The sequence below is a fragment of the Panicum virgatum genome, chromosome 9N (genome assembly GCF_016808335.1).
Source record: "Panicum virgatum strain AP13 chromosome 9N, P.virgatum_v5, whole genome shotgun sequence".
NCBI lineage: Eukaryota > Viridiplantae > Streptophyta > Magnoliopsida > Poales > Poaceae > Panicum > Panicum virgatum.
Window position 1 is genome coordinate 37816908 of NC_053153.1, and position 23027 is coordinate 37839934.

The following is a 23027-nucleotide window of genomic DNA, read 5'->3' on the forward strand; positions in this document are numbered from 1 at the left end:
GGGATTAATCCACCACAATCGTTCTTCGTTTAGAGTTTGTTTATTCAACGGGACATATTTTTGTAATTTTCATTTAGGAGAGGGTTACAACTAATTTTATTGGATTAGTACTGGGCTAATCTCAGCACTACTACTATTTTTGTGGGTCTATCACTTGAGTTACTTGGCTTAATTAACTTCTGAAAGCTTCATTAAGCAAGAAAACTCAGAGAGAGGAAGAGAGAAAGTGTGCTCGGGAGAGTAACCTGCGTACTCTGAGCGACAGTGCGACGAACGACGACGACGCAGCGGCTTTTATTGAGGTGCGCAGGGGGTAGGCCGGACGACCTGTGCAGTGCCGGGCGGCATCGTTGCCTAGCTCGTAGACCTACTGGTGGGAGTGCTCTGGTTGCTGATGATGCTGCTTTCGTGGAGGTGGGCAGGTAGGCCGGCCATCATCACGGCCACTCGCCCCTGCACCACTCCTTTCCTTATCTCCCCTTTTGCTTTGCTTCATGCACACTCTGAGCATCGCATTCCTGCTGCCCCCTGACCAAAGGAAAGAGAGTGGGGCCGGCCGGCCTAGGTGGGGCTGGCCGGCCTAAACTTTGGCTGATTTTTTTTTCAATGCAAAAATATTTGATGCAAAACAGAAATTTAAATTTTGGTTTGGAATTGTAAACATGCCATGACTTTGAAAAGAAAGATTAAAAAAGGACGTACCCAGTGCCGTAGGCTCCCGCACTGTGCGGGGTATGGGGGAGGTTATTAGCGGGAGGTCTTTCCCACACACCATGCAACGTGTAGAGGCCACCGCTCGAACCTGTGACCTCTCGGTTCACAAGCGGCAAGCACTACCGCTTGCACTAGGCCACCCTTTTTTGAAAAGAAAGATTATGCAAGAAAAATTTAAACTATCCTATATGCAAATGCAAGAATGGATACGTACCATGGTTCTCATGGTGATAGCTCGGGTTTTGAGTCCGGAGCGGGACTCTCCATACCTCGGGTTCTATTGTCATCGCCAGATGGAGTTCCAGACGAGGACACTTTTCTCCGCCATTCCTTCTTGGTGGCAGGTTTCGTTTTGATCGCTTTCGCCTCCGATTCCTCAAATTCTCTACGAAGGATTCGTCGTCTTGCGTTCCTGTAGTTATGCACTCTGATTTCCCTGTCGATTCTCAGTCGTTCCAAGAGCTTGGCAAGGATATCGATTGTGGGTGTTGATGGCTTCTCCTGCTCTTTCTCGGACTTCTTTCGGTTGAATGTCTTGACCTGGGAACACTGTTCAACCTTCGGTCGAAAGGCAAATCTCTTTGTCTGCCCATTGATATTTAGCTGAATCTCTCCGGCTCCAACATCAATATGGGCGTTTGCAGTACTCAAGAACGGCCTTCCCAAAATGAGGGGCGTCTTGGCGTCGGCTTCCATGTCGAGGACGACGAAATCAACGGGAATAAAGAAGTTCCGGGTTTTAACGAGAACGTTCTCTGTAATTCCCGCGGGGTAACAGACTGTTTGGTCTGCTAGCTGCAAGCACATGGCAGTAGGGGCAAGCTCATGATAACTTAGTTTATCATAAACTACCTTAGGCATGACGCTGACACTTGCTCCCAGATCGCAAAGAGCGTGTGAGAAATGTTGACTCCTGATTGAACATGTGATTGTGGGGCATCCTGGATCTTTCTTCTTCTCCAGGAGGGGATCGAGTATAGCTGCGCTACACTCCTCTGTGAGTTGCACGACCTCGGTGGTGGGCAGCTCCTCTTGTTACCAGGCGTAGGTTGGGACCTGCATAGAGTCAAGAAGCGGTATATTGACATACAACTTCCGTATTACCTCGACGAACTTGCCGAATTTTTTCGTTGGCCACCGGCTTCCTTATCCGTTCCGGAAACGGTAAGGCAGTAGTGTCATGAAACTCCCGTGAAGTTCTAGGCGGTTCCACGGTTTTCTCCTGGGCAGCAGTTGTGTTGGACTCTTCTACCTCCTCTTGATCTTCGTCTGCAGCAGAGGTATTGCTGACGGGTACGGCTTTCCGCCGAGATCCTGCATCTTTAGGGTATGGTGGTTCTTGCGTGGACTTACCTATCCGCGTACTCATCGCACTAACAGTTTCCTTGGAAGGAACTTCCGGTTGCCCAGGAAGTTTTCCCAAGTTATTGTTAGGACAAGACGAGGCTAGTTGAGAGACCTGAGTTTCTATCATTTTATTGAAGCTCAACTGATTTTTAATAACTGAATTTATACCCTCTAGTTGCCCGGCCAAAGATTCCAAAATTTTATCATTAGCAAGGAATTTCTTACTAATGTTATCATTAATTTGTTTACGTGGGCTGAAAATTGTTATTAAAGTTCATACCTTGCTGCTGGCCGAAGGGGATGTTGGGTTTGGAATTCCATCCCTGCTGAGGACGGAAACCAGAGTTGTTGGAGTTGTTCGCTCCGGCGAAGTGAGCTTCCTCCTAAGTGATCGGGCAAGAATTGCCCGTGTGCCCAGTTTCTCCACAAGTCTCACATGTTATGCGAGAATCCATAACTTGGTTAGCCTCCTGGTATGGAGACTCCAGTCTCTTCATGAGAAGGTCCATCTTGGCAGCGAGCACATTGATGCTGTCGATATTATGAATTCCCTTGCGGGGCTGTTGCTGCCTTTCACCTTTCCAACTCTGGTTGGAAGTAATCTTCTCTACCAGCGCTTTCGCTGCCACGACACTGAGCGAAAGGAAGGAACCACCTAATGCTGCATCGATGTAGTTCTGAGCTGGTGTGTTCTGGCCATTGAAGAAACTCTGAATAATAAGCCATTCCTCCATGCCGTGGTGGGGGCATGCTGCGATGTATTCCTAGAATCTCTCCCAAGCTTCCGGAATGGATTCACCCGGGAGCTGTTGAAATCTAGATATCTTACCTCGGAGGGCGTTGGTTTTGCCCATCAGAAAATATTTCGTCCGGAATGCATTGGAGCAAGCTTCCCATGTGGTGAAGTCTGCTTTGTTGGTGTAAAACTACCTCTTCGCCTTGCTTAGCAAGGAGAACAGGAACAATCGAAGACGAACATTATCCATCATGGTACCTATGGGGTTAATGGTACTGCTCACTTCAAAGAAGTTTTGAAGGTGAGCGTTGGCATCCTCTGATGCCTTGCCACAGAATGGACTCGCTTGAACCATGTTCACCAGTCCCGAATGAGCTCAAAACCATCATTGCCTTGGTCATTGTTCAGTCCAGTAGGGATGTGGCTGCTGGACGGGGTCGAGTACTACCTGAGAGTCTTGGCCATGGGTGGTGCTGAGACTGACAAACGAGGATTCCAAGTGGGTTTCTTCTAGGATGGGACGATGCGGCGTTTCATAATTCGCACAATTCTCTGAGGATTCGGATCGAAGTTGGATGGTAGATCAAAACCGGTTATGCACTGCTCTGCATCGAATAAACGAGAGAGAGAGAGAGTAATGGTAAGCCCGCTAAAACTAGTGGTGATAAAACAGTAAGGTTTTTCACTCAATTATATGATAACTTTAGCCAATTGCTTCCCCGGCAACGGCGCCAAAAATGCTTGTTAGTGTCCCTTATGCTCAATCTGAATAAGTATTCTACAAGCGCACAGAATTCACTAGTGTAGCACTTCACCTTAGAGTATTCTAGGGTATCGTGAGATCCTCAGGGAAGCACTATGGTAAAGTGTATCATAAATTGTAGTGACAACCTTTACTGAAGTTATTGACCAACTAATTCAGCAGGGGTAAGCCAGATAACTAATGAGGTAAATGGCCAAGCTATGACCGCGCGACACACAGGAGATTCTATACCTTAGAGAGGTAGCAGCTGGGAGGACAACGAGCGAGAAAGGACTCCTGAAACACTTCTAAACTACTGAGCTAGCCTCACTAAAACTAATTTAAGCTTCTATCTTGATGTCGGAACCAGGAGCTTACTTCGGCGGCCTAAGCGAAGGGCACAGACAGGGGTGAGAAGGGGCTCAACATACTTTTGGCAATCCTACTACTATGAAAACACCCGAATGTGGTGGACTACGAGAGACGGATAAGACTGTCACCACTTGCCGCCTACCACTGCGGTACCGTGGGGTGGAACACACTTTCTAGCTAGCACTGAGTCAGACACCACGTCTGCTCTCGGTACTAGGATTTCTCTTGAGGCCTTCAAGAGAAATCCCCCTCAACCTAGTGAACTAACTTGAGTTACACTAGTACGGGCGAGAAAACCCGTAAGACTAACTCCGACAAGCAAGAAAGAGAACTTAAACTGAACTAGAGGTAAAACTTACTCCTGCAGACAAGTACTAGTACTTGGAAAGATAAATACTTGCGGAAAGTTGGCGGCCGATAACGATGGTTTTCACCGCCAACGCTCCGCCTGATTTCATGAAATGTAGGCCCTAATCATGCCATAACCATTACTACTAATGAGTTCCATAAGTTTTGGTACAACATATCCAAATTTGACCCAAAACGGACGCTGTTTGGACCGGAAGGCCAGAATCTGGCCGACCGGCATACTTTTCGGTGGAATCTTGGCATGAGACTTTACCAAAGTCACATATAGGGGGAATCCAAGCCATTTCAATGGGCTAAATCTAGAAGTACGCAACTTGGACCCGGAAGGCTTGGACCCATATCCAAGAGAGAAGCCAACCTGGGCCATGGTCAAGCATGCAACATCCACCCTATCCAGGATTGATCCATGGCCAGACAATAGCGTGTCAATGCAACGAATGACTGAGAGGCCACCAAAGGCAGGCCGCCCGGCCCCAAGGAGGCCGCCTGGCCCAATACGAGGTCGGTTGATCAAACCGCCTGAAAAGCCGACACCTAGAGGAGATCAGGACCATCCCATAGAAAGGCGGTGCCACGTGGAGGCAGGGCCAGGCCGGCCGGACTAGGCCAGGCCGCCCAGCCCCACTCTACAGCCTCTTGTGTCCAGCTTTCATGTGAAGATCAAGCACCGCCTCCACTGTTGCTTACAACCGGCGCTACCTGAAATAACTATCAAGAACCGACCTTGGCACACTATAAATAGGACCCCCTCACCTCACTTGTAACACACACCTTGGGAGCTTGAGTGCCTCATAATTTCAGTTTCATCCTTAGTAGAATAGGGAGAGTGTGAGGTGAGCGCTTTGGCGGAATCCGGGCTAAAGGGGCGGAGTCGAGTTCTCTCAACCATCCCCCATCTTGTACCCACCTCGGGGGAATCTTATAATCGAGTAAGTTTTCCTCGCTTATCTTCAGTTCCTCACTAGTTTACTTTTTACTTAAGTTACTTGCTTAGTTGCTCTCTTTGATATGTGGGATCCCTTGTCTGCGTGGATAGCAAGTTCTATCCATTTGGGGTTTCTTCTTGCCTTAGCGCGAGGCGGAAGTTAGTAACTCGATAGTTTAGGCGTGGTGCTTAGGCTTGGTAGTTACCTCGGGTTGTGCTCCACCCCACGGTACTGCACTGGTAGGCGGCAAGTGGTGACAGCATTGTCCGTCACTAGTAGTCCACCACGTTCGGGTGCTTTTATAGCAGTAGGATTGCCGAAAGTATGTTGGGCCCCTTCTCATCCCTTTATGAGCCCTTCGCTTAGGCCGCCGAAGTCAGTAGCTTTTCATGTTATCTTAGTAATTAGGATTCTATCTGGAGATAAGCCCTCTACCCTCGTACCTCTGCTCCTTAGCGGGTCTAGCTAAAACGCTCCAGACCACTAATCGACGCTTATCGTTCCTTGGATTCGATATCCCAGGCTTACTCACCTGGTGAAAGCTACAGTCGGCCTCTATGCGCTTGCGGAGTAATTCGTTAGACTAAGGAGTGCCAACAAGCTTTCTGGTGCCGTTGCCGGGGAACGGTAGCAACACTAGTACTAGAGCTTTTCAGTTGTACACTTATCCATCCATACATCCATCTTTCCACATGGAGTTTTCTACTAGTTATCTGGCAGTTCCATACCACGAGTATATGGAACTGCCTCCATCCTGCCATCCCATCCTATCTGATGGTTACGAGATCCGTCCCAATCTCGTAGCCATGGTTCGTGCATCAACCTTCTCTGGTAGAAGAAACGAATGCCCCAACACTCACTTGCAAGAATTCGAGGAGAATTGTTCCCTCCTCATCATACCCGGAATGAACCAGGACACCCTGCGGTGGAAGCTATTTTCGTTCTCTCTGACGGAAAGAGCGAAAACCTGGTACTACCAGACTGTAGTGAGAGTTGGAGGTGATTGGATTCAGGTGAAGGACGAGTTTTGTTTGTTCTTTTTCCCTGTACCCAAAGTGATCCCGGATCGCATCCAACTGCTCACTTTTGAGCAAGGAGACAATGAATCACTTGGGGCAGCGTGGGCGTGATTTACGCATCTCGCGACCTCTGGTCCCCCTCAAAAAATTGCTGAGGAGATGATGATGCAACACTTCATCTACGGCCTCAACCCGGAAAGAGAGCGTTTCTTAAACCTCGCTTCCAAGGGATCGGTCATGTATAAGACAGCGGCTGAAGTTAGGACCATCCTAGAGAAGGTCCTTATCTCTACTCCGTACACCGATGTCTTTGATGAACCTCCTGAGCCAGAAGTTCCGCCCCCTAGAAGACAGCCACTCCACATCCTTTCCGTTGCTTGCTCTCCACCTCCACCACACAGAGGAAATCACCGAACCACCCAACTCCTCAGATCACGATCCACTCCTTGAAGAATTGCCTATGTTCATACCTGACCTCTTCTCAGTGGAAGAGTACATTGAACTCGGCCATGTTTCAAACATGCCGAAGGAACATAAGTGCATTTGCTCATGATCTGAGGCATTCATTCCTGAATCCACCTCGCAAATCGAGGGTCCTTTTGCGATTATGAGCCGGGAATGGACAAAAGAAGCGAAATCATGCGGTAGCATCATCCAGAGCTACCGTAATCCCAGACTTCTCTTCTGCACTATTAGGGACGCCTGCCAGCCACAATAGGCCTTTTACGACCCAAGGGTCGGAGTGAACTTACTGTCCAGAGATCTGGCAGACCACATCTCACCCGAGCACCCCTTGACCCTATCTCGTAAGCACCTGAAATGGATTGACGGCCGGATCGTGGAGTGTCAAGGTATTCTCCGAGTTGTTCCCTTTAAGAGGGAAACCAACAAGGTCTACCTAGACCTCCACGTCTTGGATATCCCTGAAGGTGTAGAGTTCCTCTTAGTCGGAAGGCCAATAGAGCCTCTCGTCAACCCCAACAGAGACCGAGTCATGCTCGAGGTTAAGGTCTGCAGAGAAATTATCCCGGTCAGCTTCGTACGTTCCTACAACACTATTGCGGAAGCTAGACCAGAGCAAGACCAGCTTGAAGAGGCTGTGTGCACCATCCAGGAAGGGCTAACTCAACCCTCCCTCGATGACATTGCCACTCATTTCACCCAGGAGCTAGAACCGGATGGCCAGAGTAAGCTGGACGGAGAGGAGCCACCGCAACCTACTCTCCCAGAGCTGAAGCCACTACCTCCTGGATTGAAGTACGCCTTTCTTCACAACAACAGAGCCACGCCAGTCGTCATCAGCGACAAGCTGACAGAGAGTGATACTCGGCGGCTCGTTGCAGTACTGGAGAAGTACCGATCCGTCATTGGGTACTCCCTGCAGGACTTGAAGGGGATCAGCCCCAATCTGTGTACCCATCGCATCCCTATGGAACCGGACCATAAGCCGTCAAGAGAGCACCAGCGACGGCTTAATGATGCGATGAGGGAGGTAGTCAAGAAGGAGGTTATGAAGTTATTGCACGCAGGTATCATATACCCTGTGTAAGATAGTGAATGGGTTAGTCCAGTTCAAGTAGTCCCGAAGAAGGGAGGCATGACAGTGGTCCAGAACAAGAGAAATGTGCTCACACCTCAGAGGACCGTTATTGGTTGGTGAATGTGCATCGACTACTGGATGCTTAACAAAGCTACCCGGAAAGATCACTGTAACACCCTAATTTAAATTTCAGCATTTATTAATAAATTAATTGGCTTTATTTAAATTTTCTAAGGTTTATTGTGTTTAGTTGGCATTTAATCTAATTTTTGTTCCTTAATTAATTAAAATTTATCATAGAGAAAAGGAGAAATAGAAAGAAAACCCAAAACAAAAACTCAAAACCCAACCCGCAGCCCACCTCTCTCCCTCGTCCGGCTCAAACCCACACCTCCCCGGCCTGCCCAGCCGCGGCCCAGCGCAGCCACGCAGCAGCCCGCTCGGCCTGGCCCACCCGTCAGCCTGCGCCGCGCCCCCCGATCGCCCGCTCCCTCTCCTGGCTCCCTGCGCGCCCGACCCCACCAGTCAGCGCCCGCTGCCGCGCCTCGCCTTTCCCCTCACTGCAGCCCGGGCCCGCCTGTCGGACCCGTCCCCTTCCTCCGCCCGCAAACGCCGCGCCTGCTCTATTTTGTTTCCGTCCCGGACGCCGCTGCGCCGTGGACCGCCGGCCCCGTAGGACCCACTGTGCAGTCTCCCGTGCGCGTCCCCCTTCTAGAAGCTCCGCCCGAGCCTGAATCCCGCAGAACCACGCCGTGATCCGTTTTCTCCGCGCGCACGGATCCGGGCGCAATCCCCGTGTCCACGACGGGCACGCGTTTCCAAGATCTCCGGACCCTTCTTAAGTGGCCGTGACCCTCTCCGGTGCCCCACCCTCATCCAGCAACCCTCACCAAGCCCTAGAACGTCGCATCCACCCTTGCACCGCGCCATCTTCCTGATTTTCGCCGGAGACCCATCGCCGGTGAGTGGAATTCTCGCCACGATTCAGCCCCGCCGCTGGCCTTTTGACCTCACTGACAGCTTCTCTGGGACCACAGCCGACCAGCGCACCTGCTCGAGGGAATTGGAGGCCGGAGCTGCGTCTCATCGATGACGGGTGGGCCAGGCCGAGCGGGCTGCTGCGTGGCCGCGCTGGGCCGCGGCTGGGCAGGCCGGGGAGGTGTGGGTTTGGGCCGGACGAGGGAGAGAGGTGGGCTGCGGGTTGGGTTTTGAGTTTTTGTTTTGGGTTTTCTTTCTATTTCTCCTTTTCTATTTCTAATCCAAACAAAGTTTGAATTCAAATTTGAATTTGAATTCAAACCACACTCAAATAAAAGTATGCACCAGCATGAATGCAACAAAAAAATTTAAACCTATGATAAATTTTAATTAATTAAGGAACAAAAATTAGATTAAATGCCAACTAAACACAATAAACCTTAGAAAATTTAAATAAAGCCAATTAATTTATTAATAAATGCTGAAATTTAAATTAGGGTGTTACAATCACTTCCCACTACCCTTCATCGACGAAATGCTTGAACGGTTGGCCAAGCATTCCTATTTCTGTTACCTCGATGGCTATTCTGGTTGTCATCAGATCCCTATTCATCCTGATGACTAGAATAAGACTACCTTCAACTGCCCGTACGGCACGTTCGCCTACCGGCGAATGTCATTTGGTCTCTGCAACGCACCTGCTTCTTTTCAGCGGTGTATGATGGCGATCTTCTCTGACTTAATCGAGAACATCATGGAAGTCTTCATGGATGATTTCTCGGTCTATGGAAAGAGTTTTGACGAATGCCTTGAAAATTTGATTAAAGCTCTCAAGAGATGTGAAGATACGCACTTAGTCCTTAATTGGGGAAAGTGCCATTTCATGGTCAAAGAGGGGATTGTCCTTGGACATAGAGTGTCCGAAAGAGGGATATAAGTTGATCGGGCAAAGATAGAGGTAATCGAGCAATTGCCACCCCCGACGAATGTCAAAGGGATGAGAAGTTTTCTAGGCCATGCTGGTTTTACTGGAGGTACATCAAGGATTTCTCCCGTATAGCCCGACCCTTGACAAGCCTCCTTACCAAGGATGCCCCTTTCAACTTCGATGACGATTGCCTCCTAGCCTTCTATACCCTCAAGAAGGCACTCATTACCGCACCCATCATATAACCCCCCGATTGGAGCCTTCCTTTCGAGATTATGTGCGACGCTAGTGACTATGCCGTCGGAGCAGTGCTCGGTCAGTGCAAGGATAAGCAACACTACGCCATATCTTATGCCAGTAAGACACTGACCGGCCCCTGGCTCAACTATGCCACAACGCAGAAGGAACTTTTGGCCATGGTCTTTGCCATGGACAAGTTCAAGTCCTACTTGGTTGGTGCTAAAGTGATAGTGTACACGGATCACGCAGCACTTAAGTACCTACTCACCAAGAAGGATGCTAAACCATTACTCATCTGTTGGATTCTGCTCCTTCAAGAGTTCGATCTTGAAATCAGGGACAAGAAAGGAGCAGATAATTGTGTGGCTGATCATCTCTCCTAGATGCAAATACAAGGATTGGATCTTCCGATCAACGATTATCTGAGAGATGATACTCTCCTGAAGGTCACTGCATCCAGTCCGTGGTATGCTAACCTAGTGAACTTTATGCTGACCGGGTACATACCTCCAGGAGAAGACAAGAATAGGCTAATTCCCTATCTGTTTAAGGTCTATGCTGATGTCTACTTCGTCGCTGTGTCCCACTTTGTGAGACCCGGAGAATTCTTGAGAGTTGTCACTCCTCGCCTTATGGAGGACACTACGGAGCATTCCGTACCCATGCAAAAGTTTGGCGGAGTGGGTTCTTCTAGCCAAACATGTATGGAGACGCCAAAGAATTTGTTTGGCGTTGCCCAAGATGTCAAAAGCACAGGAATATCAATTCTCGAGATGCTATGCCCTTGAAGAGCAACCTTCAAGTGGAAATTTTCGACATATGGGGAGTTGACTTCATGGGTCCCTTCCCTATGTCAGAGCAGTGCGAATACATCTTGGTGGCTGTGGACTACGTGTCCAAATGGGTAGAAGCACTTCCTTGTGTTGCGGCCGACTCAAGGAGCTCCAAAAGAATGTTTCAGGATACAATATTCCCGCGCTTTAGAGTTCCACAATTTGTGGAGGCTCACACTTCAACGATAAAACCTTCAAGAAGTGCCTCAGCAAACTTGGGGTAGACCACCGGGTTGCTACTCCATACCATCCTCAAACAAGTGGTCAGGCAGAAACATCTAATAAGCAAATCAAGAACATTCTGCAAAAGACCGTAAATGCCATGGGGAAGGGATGGAAGAGCAAATTACCTGAGGCACTCTCGGCATATCGGACAGCTTATAAGACTCCGATAGGGATGACTCCCTACCAACTGGTTTACGGCAAGACCTGCCATGTTCCAGTTGAGCTAGAATTCAAGTCCCATTGGGCAATCAAGAGGTGGAATATGGACCTCCAATCAGCTGGAATTAAGAGACAGATCCAATTAGCTAAATTGGATGAGTGGAGGGAAAAAGTGTACCATAGCTCCAAGTTATACAAGGAGCGTACGAAACGTTGGCACGATAAGCGAATCAAGATCAAGCAGTTTAAGGCGGGGGATAAGGTACTCCTCTTTAACTCCCGCATTCGATTGTTTGGTCATGGTAAGCTTAGAAGTGGGAAGGCCCTTACTTAGTGCTTGACACCGCCGATCACGGCGCGGTTACCCTCCAAGATGATGACAGGAACACCTTCAAGGTCAATGGCTGAAGACTAAAAGTGTTCCTAGAATAAGAAATACCGAAACTCGAGGAAGTAGACGTCTTCGAGCTTTCCGAGATATGAAAAATCTCATCTTTGGTCCTCGCCAGACCCGAAACTGGCCTTAACATAGGATAGAACCCTTCTCTATTCTATTCTTTTCTTCCCTTTCTACCCCTAGGAAAACCACCCCAAGAATTGAGTCCTACGCGTGATGAGAGAGCCTCTGCCAGAAGACTGGGGCCCAGACTTCAGAGTGAGGGGCCGGCCACCCCTGCCCGGGCCGCCCGGCCTTGCCCAGGCCGCCCGGCCTCCCCCGGACTCATTCCGGAGAGCCATTGCACGGCAACGCTCCTCATCAGGTGAACATTCCACTTCTGAAGGAGCTGCACCGATCAGAGTTGTTTTAAGCCAGGAGGCTTCTCCCTCCTTGCCATTCCACTCCCTTCCTGCAGTCCCAGATCTCGGCCACCAATTCTTGAGCTTAGATCACGTCCATGGCATCGCAATCCTCGCCCAGAACTCCACAATCGGCAGCCACGGATAGCTCCACCCCTTCTGCTCCATCAAATCGATCCAGAGCCAAAGTTCATACTACAGCCTTCGGATCATCGAGCCAATCCCTATGGCCGACACCCTCGCATCGCCGCCAGGCCAGCGGGCCAATCCCAGGCCGGCCGGCCTAGGGGAGGCCGCTTGGCTTCCCCCTCGCACCGGTCACCTCCAGCTCGCGCGTCGTCACCCTCCAGAAGCCTTGCATCAAGGGGCAATGGGAGGATTGGTGCGCGCACTCCTAGACAACCGACCATCGGGGTTCTTTCCCCGCAGAAGGCCATCGGGAAGCGTCTCGTGCCATCATCTTCCGACGGCCACATGATGCAAGTCGCTGCCCTCCAGGCGGTGATGCCCAAGTCTCCGGAGTATTCTCCGGCCAGCCCGTGTCCGCCACGCATTCGTGTGGTTGGACGGAAGGTCGGCCGTGGGAAGGAGCTGCGCCCGCCATTGGATCGGGAGGAGAGGCAGTCGATTGACTCCAACCCAGGATAGGTGCGACGGTTCAGATCACCACCACCGATCCAGGGTCCTCCGAATGTCTACGCCTACACGGACAGTGATGAGGAGGAGGAGAAGAACGACATCGCCGCACTCGGTGAGCAGCTCGCTGCTCTTAAACTCCGGCTCAACAATATGGATGAGCGGTTAGCGGAGTCCGAGATCGACCGGATGGATCTAGATGACAAGGTAGACACGCTGCGCAAGGCCATTTGTTCAAAGATCAAACGCCTTGCAAAGGCTACCGGGAACAAGGAGCTTTACCGAGCCCCCGAGCCGAGGGACTAGATCTAGATAGGGAAGTTAGAATAAGTAGATTAGGAGTTGGTGCTGTTTTGTTTCCTTCATTTTGTTTCCCTTCTCCAGCACCTTAGTTTGTTTTTAGAAAATTTTTGAATTGAATAAAATAAAATTTCACCCATGTCATGTTTGTGGTTGGGACACACTTGTGTGCCCCTGTTCTCACATTCTGCAAAGTACCCATGAATCTATAGCATGCACAAGCAATGGAGAGCACCAGAAAAAGCTGAGGGCATTTCGCTTCAGAAAAGACCGGGAGGCCAAATCTAGGCCGACCGGCATACCAATTCTGCAATCTGCTACAACACCCAACGGAATTGTGACACACGAAGCACAACGGACACATTGCAACAGGCCGTTTGCAAAACGGTGGAAGATTAGGCCGCCCGGCCCCACTGTCAGCGAAACGCCGAGATCTTTCTCGTGCTGCAGGTTTGCAACTCTTCTAGCTTATTTCTCTAAAAGATCAGTTCAAATTGAGACTGGTTTAATACAAACTAAAAATTTGAACAAGAACTTAGAGAAAGGTGAAATCATTTCATGACAATCAACACATGCATGAGTTTTATTTCTAAATGCAAGTATTTACATGCCTTGGAACTTAACTATGTAGGATCATCAGATCTTTTGCTTATTGACTCTTTTGATACTTGGAACCAAGGTCATGCTTGTTCTAATTCAAGGATTTGGAGGAATTTGCTTTGAAAACAAAAATCATGGCAACTCTCCTATGCTCAATTACTACCAATGCCACATATATACATGAGAGTAGTTTCTATGATTCCACATAGCTATCTTGTACATTTTGAGCTCGTTCAAACTCATTGCCTCTCGAGTTTGCTATGCACAATTCTTACTCTGACCATACACGTACACGACATCACTCACTGTCTGTCATGGTCAATCATACAAAGGCTCATCATCCCCCTAAAAAAAAAGAAAACAAGTGAAGTGAGTCATCATACTCATGAATCCTTGTTCAAAAAAAAAGATAAAGGGGAAGATGATAAGAGCAAAAGTATTATGACGGACAAGTGTCGCTATTTACATATGCACATGGTCAGAGTATTTGAATGGCATTGCTACTTAGAGACACTTTGTTTGAACTTGCAAAATAAATGGAAAAAGATAAGCATATACCTTTGTTATCATACAAAATAGAGAGGTTTAGCCTTGAGAGAATCATACACCATGAGCATCTAGAGTTTTCCTTATTTCAAAAATCTGAAAACCCTCCAAACTCCAAGAAGAAAGACTTGCATTGATTTTTGTGACGAGTTCTGAGGGTCAATAGACAGAAGTGAAGATGTTAGCCACCTGGAATCCAAGGTATGCAAAGAAAGCTAAGAAATAAATCTTATGCTTGGTTTGAGTTCATGAAACTAGTCTTCGCTCTTTTCTCGACCTTATTGCTCGGGGCGAGCAAAGTCTGGCTGTGGGGTTGTGTTGGCAGCCGATAATGATGGTTTTCACCACCAACGCTCCTCCTGATTTCATGAAATGTAGGCCCTAACCATGCCATAACCATTATTACTAATGAGTTCCACAAGTTTTGGTGTTTATTTGACTTCAGGAACAACATATCCAAATTTGACCCAAAACAGACGCTGTTTGGACCGGAAGGCCCGAATCCGGCCAACTGGCATACTTTCGGTGGAATCTTGGCATGAGACTTTACCAAAGTCACATAGAGGGAGAATCCAAGCCATTTCAATGGGATAAATCTAGAAGTACACAACTTCGACCCGGAAGGCTTGGACCCATATCCAAATAGAAGCCAACCTAGGCCATGGTCCAGCATGCAACATCCACCCGATCCAGGATTGATCCATGGCCAGAGAGTAGCGTGTTGGTGCAACGGAGGACCGAGAGACTGCCAGAGCTAGGCCGCCCGGCCCCAAGGAGGCCACCCGTACCAAGACGAGGTCGGTTGATCAAACCGCCTGAAGAACCGACGCCTAGAGGAGATCAGGACCGTCCCACGGAAAGGTGGTGTATCAGAGAAGGATAGTGGCCAAAGGTGGAAACAAGGGTTCGGCCGGTCCCCTATGTCAGCCAAACAGGCTGAGTTTTGGCGGGAAGCTTGATCTTATCCTCTAGAGATCGGTTAGGGATGTTTCCATGTAAAGAGTTGACGGGAACCGACCTCAAGCACTATATAAGGGGCCTCCTGTGGCGGGACCACCCAAAACTACTGGGCCCGGGTGCACTGATCTTTGTTGCTAAGCAACTCTGACCCAAATCGGCACTCACCGGTAGTTCCTCGAGTGAAGCCTCGATAAAAGCCACGCTATTCCAGGATCAGCAGACAACACTCACACGAAGGTGAGCCCAGAGATTACAACATAGAACATTTCAAACATCTCAGAGTGATTGCAGCGGAAAGAAAATTTATTACAAACCAGATTCTGAATAGTAAAGTACTACAGAGTTCCATCTACTCAAATTATTCAAGTCTCATTGTTCAGCGGAAGCATTAAAAGATAACTAGCGAAATACGTGACGCATCGATAAGCCCGTACGAAAGCGTCACTCAGCGGGAGGGTGGTCAGCACCAGCTGAAGGGCCATCCCACTCAACAGACCAACCCGAGGGCAAGGTACACGGCCAAGTGAGACTCGCAAACAGATCCTCGAAGTTAGTACCTGAAAAACAGTGCCACAAGCAAGGCTGAGTATACTAATACTCAGCAAGACTGACCCGTCACCGGATATAACATAGTCCGATAACTAGACATGCAAGACTCTTTGGTTGGTGGGGTTTGTTTTGCCAAAAACGCCACTAAGAGTTGATCCTTATTTTCAGATTTTATTTAGCCATATTCTAGTTAGATTAACCGTTCTAAGTTTGCATCTAACTCTACACAAACATGGTAGAGCAACCATTTAATCAAACAGCAGTATTATCATCATCATATTCCACTTGTTACTCTGTGTGACCGAAAACATTAAGCAATCTCTTGCCGTGAGAGGCGGACGATTCTGAATCGAATTTCAACCTGGCCAGGGGAACCTAGACCACACACATGGGGATCGACTTCGCACCCGCCCACGCTACTTTTCCCCTTTCTTTCCAGTCCGTGGATCCGGAACACCCTCCCCGACTACAGAGCCCGACGTCTCTGCAGTCGTACGTCGCTACAAAAATATAAACCCTACTTCTACTAGGAGGGTGCGAGATCGTTCTACTCGCCAGTCTAATCAGGTACTTAAGCTTACCGATTACCATATTTCTCGGTATGTGGCTAGTACTTTCAAACGCTTAACGAAATGAGCCACACACCGTGACCTTAGCCATTTTTGACTACACCAGCGGGGTATCACAACTACACAACCCCGCCCGTTGTCCTTATATTTCAGCAAGAATTAAAGTCAGTAAAATTCCTATTTGCTCGCGAGAGGCAGGAAACCCCTCGACTTCTACCGTACCTAATTAGCATGGCAACTAGTCGATATAAAGATCCGGGTATCAAACATAGGTACCTAGGGATCATGCATCTAAGGTTTTCGATCAATGCCTAGAAAACTTAAATGCAGAAATAAAATTATTACAACACATTATAAATAGATACATGAATAATAACTCAGAAAATAGTGGGATTATGCTCCGGGGCTTACCTTCTTGGGCACTGTCAGGCAGAAAAACCTCTGGGGCTTGGCCCAGGCCTTGAGATAAGTTAGCACAGTTCAAATTAACCTCCTGATCAACACGAGAGTCCGCGGGCACCAGTTCGTAGTCACCGTCCGCGAGATTAACCGTTTCTATATGCAATGCAAGATTATGAGTTACTCATGGATAACGATTTCTTTCCTTCACGATAAAGTTGAAGTTCAACAAAAGTTAATTCAATGCTGAGCTCAATATTTCATTTCATGGGCAGTCATTTATGGAGTAGTGAACACAACTATGTTTCTTCATGAATGAGTGGGGGTTTGGTTTTCATTTTCAATATGACAACATAGCACGTTTTCACTATTTCATAACAACAAATCTACTCGTAAGCTAGTGATGAAAATTAAAGTAACACAGATCCAAACTTTAGCATCTATGCTATAAATTTCAGCATATAACCATAAAGCAATTACCATAACTATTCATGTAAGTAGATTACTCTAGTTGCTTCACCTTTTTGCACAGAACATTTGACATGGTTTCTGGTGCTACAAATTTTACGGGAGCATCTACAAAGTATCTACTCAGTACTAAAATTTTTCCAGATTTTATTCACTTATACAGCAGAGGTGACAAAAAGAACAAAGATAGCAAGCCATTAAATAAGATTAAATCTACAGAGATACGGCATAGTTTACTCAGAACAAAAATGGTAATTCTAACCATGAGATGATAAGCATGCTTTTTAACTAAAGCAAAACTCAGTAACTGCATCTCAAAATTTTTAGGCAGGATCACAGAACCAAAAAGAGACTGCATAAATAAATATAGATTTTTCTGAGCATAAAAACTATATATGATGAATTAAGTTGATTAAACAAGCATTAAACATGGTATATAGTAAATAAACTCTAATAAATCTGAAATTTATGTATTAACAAGGTTTAAGTTACACATGCATGCAGAAAAAATTCCATAGCAAGTTCATGTATATGTTTTCCAGTATTAATTCATGAAAGTCATCAATAGATTAGTGAATCTTGATTGTTCCAACATGATAACTGTTTTGGTTGGGTGCCATATTTTTACTATGAACTTAATATTCCATCAGTGATAACATATTCAAAAATCAAGGTCATTTGTTTGAGTCTAACTTCCTGAACATGCATAGGTTGATTTTCTTATTATTTTTCCAAGATTAAATTTGGTAGAGTTTCTGCAGATTTGACTGTTACAAAACTTGTAGATCTTATTATAAGGATTCCAAATCAGTTGAGTTTGCATTTTTACAATTTTATTGTGATTTGTTCTGTATTTTAGAAGTTCACTTACAAACACTGGAATTCTTGCAGACACACCCTCAAGCGAAAAAAACAAAATACAACCGGGTCCTTCGCCAGCCTTCTCCGCCGTTGCATCTTGCCGGTGGTGTTCTGCTAGGCAAGGCTTACCGGGGCTGCAACGGGGAGGCGCGTGGGAGAGAGGAGATCGAGGAACACCTACCCAGGTCGGCGTTCGAGTGCAGGGTGAACGGAATCAAGCTCATCGGCGTCAATGGCAGAGAAGATGTTCGGGTCACTGGCGTTGTAGGTGAAGGAGGGCTCGGGGTAGAGGAACGTGGCATGCACGAGCACCGTGAGAGCGTGAGGAAGCTCTTGGGGTAGCTGTCGTGCTCGGTATCCCTCTGGCTTGGCCGGTCCGCGGTGAGCCCGAGCTCGCCGGCGGCGGCGCAGAAGGGGAACGGCGACGGGGGTGCGTCTAGGTTCGATTCCGCACGCGTGGAGCTTAACTGGAGGGTGGAGAAGCTGCTGGGGTGGATGGATGGAGCAATGCGAGGCTGTGGTGGCCAGTCCGCGCGAGCTAGATCTCACCGGCCATGGCGGACGGCGGAAGGAGGAGGAAGAAAGGGAAGTCGCGCGACGGTGGGGCTCTGGGGCTACTTATAGGGCAGAGAGCACCTGGGTGAGGGGAGTGGCGTCTGGGGGAGGTCGGTTTGGTCCGGGGCGACTCGACGGCGAGCGGGCGGAGCGAGCATGCGGCAAGCTGCATGGCGGGGAGGCGTGGCAGCTCGGGAGTGCCTCAGGGGCGCGTGTCCTCTTGGGGAGATGCCAAGTGGTAGGCCAGGTAGCGCTGGAGGGGTTCCCCGGGTCCATTTGGCCGCGGACGCGCCGTGGACGAGGTCCACTGGCGGCGTACGGCGGGCTGCAGGCGAAACAGAGATGGAGGTGAGGGCCTTTTTGTGATTTCTAAAAATTCAGGGACCTCTCGGTAAACTAAAAAATATCTCCTTCTTAGAAGGCTCAAATGAAAAAGTGTTGAATACCAATTTTGCATAATTTTTCAAGATCTACAACTTTTGTGTTATGCAAATTTTCATTTGAAACTCACATTTTGAACTATTTATAAATTTTCAAACTTGCACAAAAGGGCTTTGGTTTTATTCAGTTTTTTGATTGATTTTTGGCTGAAGTTCAATTGAGCACATATCAATTGAAGTACCTCTTATGAGCCAACTAAAATTTTGTGCACATTTTTGAATTGAAATTTGAGTACCATTTCACTCCTTTTTCTTTCTCTTTAATTTCTTTTGTATACTTTGACTTTTATTTGACCTCTCCTCTTTGAATTAATTTCCCACATTTTTCTTTTAAGTTTAAATGGGGTACAGTGATCTGTATTTAAGTGTACTGACACCTGAGGTGTCACAACCTACCCCCCTTAAAAAGAATCTCGCCCCGAGATTGGATGATTGAATTTAGGTAGGGAAAAATGATATACCTGAGGTGGAGCTAAGAAAACCCGGATAATGTCGATTAAGATAATCTTCCGTCTCCCAGGTGGCTTCTTCTTCAGTGTGATGAGACCACTGAATTTTATACATTTTTACCACCTTTCGACGAGTACCTCTCTCTTTTTGATCCAGAATTCTGAGTGGATATTCGGTATAAGAGAGATCGGGCTCCACTAAAATTTCCTGTTGATCGATGATTTCAGTAGGAACTCGAACACATTTCTTGAGTTGGGATATGTGGAAAACATTATGGATGGCTGCGAGTCGTGAAGGAAGTCACAAACGATAAGCCACGGTTCCACATTCTTCAATGATTTCATATGGCCCGACATAGCGAGGTGCTAGCTTACCCTTGACTCCGAAACGTTGAACGCCTCGAGTTGGTGATACCCGTAAATAAACATGGTCACCAACCATGAACTTTAAAGGATCCCTTCTTTTATCAAAATAACTCTTTTGCCGAGACTGGGCTGCTCGGAGATTTGATTGTACTATTTTCACTTTTTCCTCAGCCTCGACCACTAATTCGGGTCCAAATACTTGACGTTCTCCAGTCTGGGACCAACTCAAAGGAGTTCGACACCGTCGACCATACAAGGCCTCGAATGGTGCCATCTTCAGACTGGCCTGATAGCTGTTGTTATAAGAAAACTCAGCCAAGGACAAACATTTGTCCCAGTTCTTGTCATAATGGATGACACATGCTCGAAGCATATCCTTGAGAATTTGATTCACCCTTTTGGTCTGTCCGTCAGTCTGTGGATGGTAAGCTGAGCTTCGAATTAATTTAGTTCCGAGAGCCTCTTGGAGTTTCTCCCAAAACCTTGCCACAAATTGAGGACCACGATCCGAGATAATCGTTTTGGGTACACCGTGTAGACAAACAATCCGATCGATATAAATTTCGGCATATTTCTTGGCTCGATATTCAGTATGCACTGGAATAAAATGAGTGGTCTTTGTGAGCCTGTCGACAATGACCCAAATGGAATCATGATGCTGAGAGGTATTTGGTAAGCCCACGATGAAATCCATACTGATATCTTCCCATTTCCAAGACGGAATTGGCAGAGGTTGGAGAGTTCCAGCAACTTTCAAGTGACTAGCTTTCACTCTCTGACATGTGTCACACTCTGCGACATATTTGGCAATCTCTCTCTTCATGCGAGTCCACTAGAAATTTTGTCTGAGATCTTGGTACATCTTGGTGCTACCCGGATGAATGGAAAATTTAGAGAGATGTGCTTCGTCTAGGATTTGTTTCCGCAGCTCATGATTTTTGGGAACAACTAGGCGATCCTCGAACCACAAAATTCCTTTATGGTCTACACGGAAACACTTGTATTTATTTTCGCCTTCTACTACTTTCTGCTTGATGATACCAACACTTTTGTCATGTAATTGTGCCATGATGACCTTGTCATACAATGTTGGTTCCACAGAAATATGAGTCAGAGAACCATGAGGGATGATCTCCAATTTCATCTTTTGCATTTCAGCACACAATGTGTCATTATACGACTCCACTGAAAGGCAATTGCAGTGAACCTTGCGACTGAGCGCATCGGCTACGACAATAGCTTTGCCCGGATGATAATGAACTTCCAGGTCATAATCTTTGATTAATTCCAGCCATCTTCGTTGCCTCATATTTAGCTCACTTTGGGTGAAAATGTATTTGAGACTCTTATGGTTGGTATAGATATTGCAATGAGTGCCCATAAGATAATGTCTCCAAATCTTGAGAGCATGAATAACTGCGGCTAGCTCAAGATCATGAGTGGGATAATTTAGCTCGTGTGGCCGAAGAGCTCGGGAAGCATATGCTATAACCCGATTGTCTTGCATTAGCACACAACCAAGACCAGTACCTGAAGCATCACAAGAAACATCGTAGGTTTTATTGTTGTCAGGTTGAGCCAAGACTAGTGCTGTGGTTAGATGTGCTCTCAATGTGTGGAATGCTTCATCGCACTTTGCATCCCATTTAAACTTGACATCCTTCCTTAGTAGTTCTGTCATGGGCTTTGCAATTCTGGAGAAGTCCGGAATAAATCTGCGGTAATACCCCGCCAAGCCGAGAAAACTACGAATCTGATGAACTGAAGTAGGAGGTTTCCAGTCCATCACTTCTTGTACTTTGCTGGGATCAACTGAGATGGCTTCACAGGATATAGTGTGACCCAGAAACTTGACTGTGTCTAGCCAGAATTCACACTTGGAGAATTTTGCGTACAGCTTATGATCTCTGAGACGTTGAAGAACAATACACAGGTGTTGTTCATGTTCCGCCTCGTTCTTGGAATAGATCAGAATGTCGTCAATAAAAACCATGACAAACTTGTCAAGTTCCGGCATAAATACCGAGTTCATGAGATACATGAAATAAGCTGGAGCATTGGTGAGACTGAAAGACATAACCAAATATTCATAGAGGCCATATCTGGTTGAGAAAGCGGTCTTGGGAATATCACAAGGCCGGATTTTAATTTGATGATACCCCGAACGAAGATCAATCTTGGAGAAGATCTTTGCTCCAGCCAACTGATCAAACAGTATATCAATGCGGGGAAGTGGATATTTATTTTTGATGGTCACCGCATTGAGAGGCCGGTAGTCAACACACAACCTCAGACTATCATCCTTCTTCTTTACGAACATTGCTGGACAACCCCAAGGTGAAACACTTGGGCGAATAAAACCCTTGTCCAGAAGTTCTTGCAGCTGGATTTTTAGTTCAGCTAATTCTTTAGGCGGCATTCGGTACGGCCTTTTTGAAATAGGTGCTGTACCAAGCTGAAGTTCACTAACAAAGTCGATATCCCGGTCTGGCGGCATACCAGGTAAATCATCCGGGAACACATCTGCATATTTGCGGACTACCGGAATATCTTCGAGACGAATATCTTTCATGGCAAAGGCACAAGAGTTGTTGCATTGGTGATGAGGTAAATATCGAACCGAATGACCATGAGTTGGGGAATTTATTTCAACGGCTTGGGGAGAGATATCTAACAATACCCCATGTCTTTTCATCCAATCCATTCCCAAAATAATATCCATACCTTCTAGTGGCAATAAGATTAAAGTGGTAGGAACGGTTTTACTACCCAAACTAAGTGGCGCATTATGAACAATTTGGTTTGATGCGACTTTACCACCCGGAGTAGATATCAGGAATGACCCTTTCGTGTGACAAAAATCTAACCCAACCCTTGCTCCGAATTTAGAACTAATGAAGCTATGAGATGCACCAGAATCGAATAAGATAACTGTGGGGTGATGGTTTATAGAGAATGTACCCGACATAATTGGTGCTCCCTCTGGAAGGTCAGCCAAGTTGGTGAAATTAAGTCAGCCCTGCCTGACTTGAATGGTTTGTTTCTTGCCCTTGTTCTGATCGTTTCTGCGAGAAGCCTGCCCTTGAGATTGTCCCTCCTGGGGGAACATCTTGGCAAAGTGATCTGGACTCCCGCATCTGAAACAGCGGTTATTGTTGTCAGGGTGAGCGGCTTGCTGAGTACTCGGCCTAGGGCCGGTCTGCTGCTGCTGAGGTGCAAATCGAGCTCGCTGAGGTAGCCTGAATCGAGTCTGCTGCTGCGGCTGAGGAGGATGAATAATCCAACGCCCTGGCTGAGGGGCCTTCTGAGAGAGTGCGGGTGGGTTATTCTGCACAAGGCGATACCTCGGTGCAGAGGCACTCGAGGGTCCAGCAGGTGCCTTGCGCTTCTTTTCGGCGCGGTG

At 47.3% G+C, this 23027-nt stretch overlaps 1 non-coding gene and 1 pseudogene across 1 annotated transcript; both read left to right on the plus strand.

The window, feature by feature from the left end:
- Nucleotides 1-23027, plus strand: part of LOC120688999 — a 143611-nt pseudogene that overhangs the window by 60427 nt on the left and 60157 nt on the right.
- Nucleotides 2794-2900, plus strand: LOC120693671. Its single transcript, XR_005683127.1, has one exon. It is a non-coding gene; the product is annotated as a small nucleolar RNA R71 (small nucleolar RNA).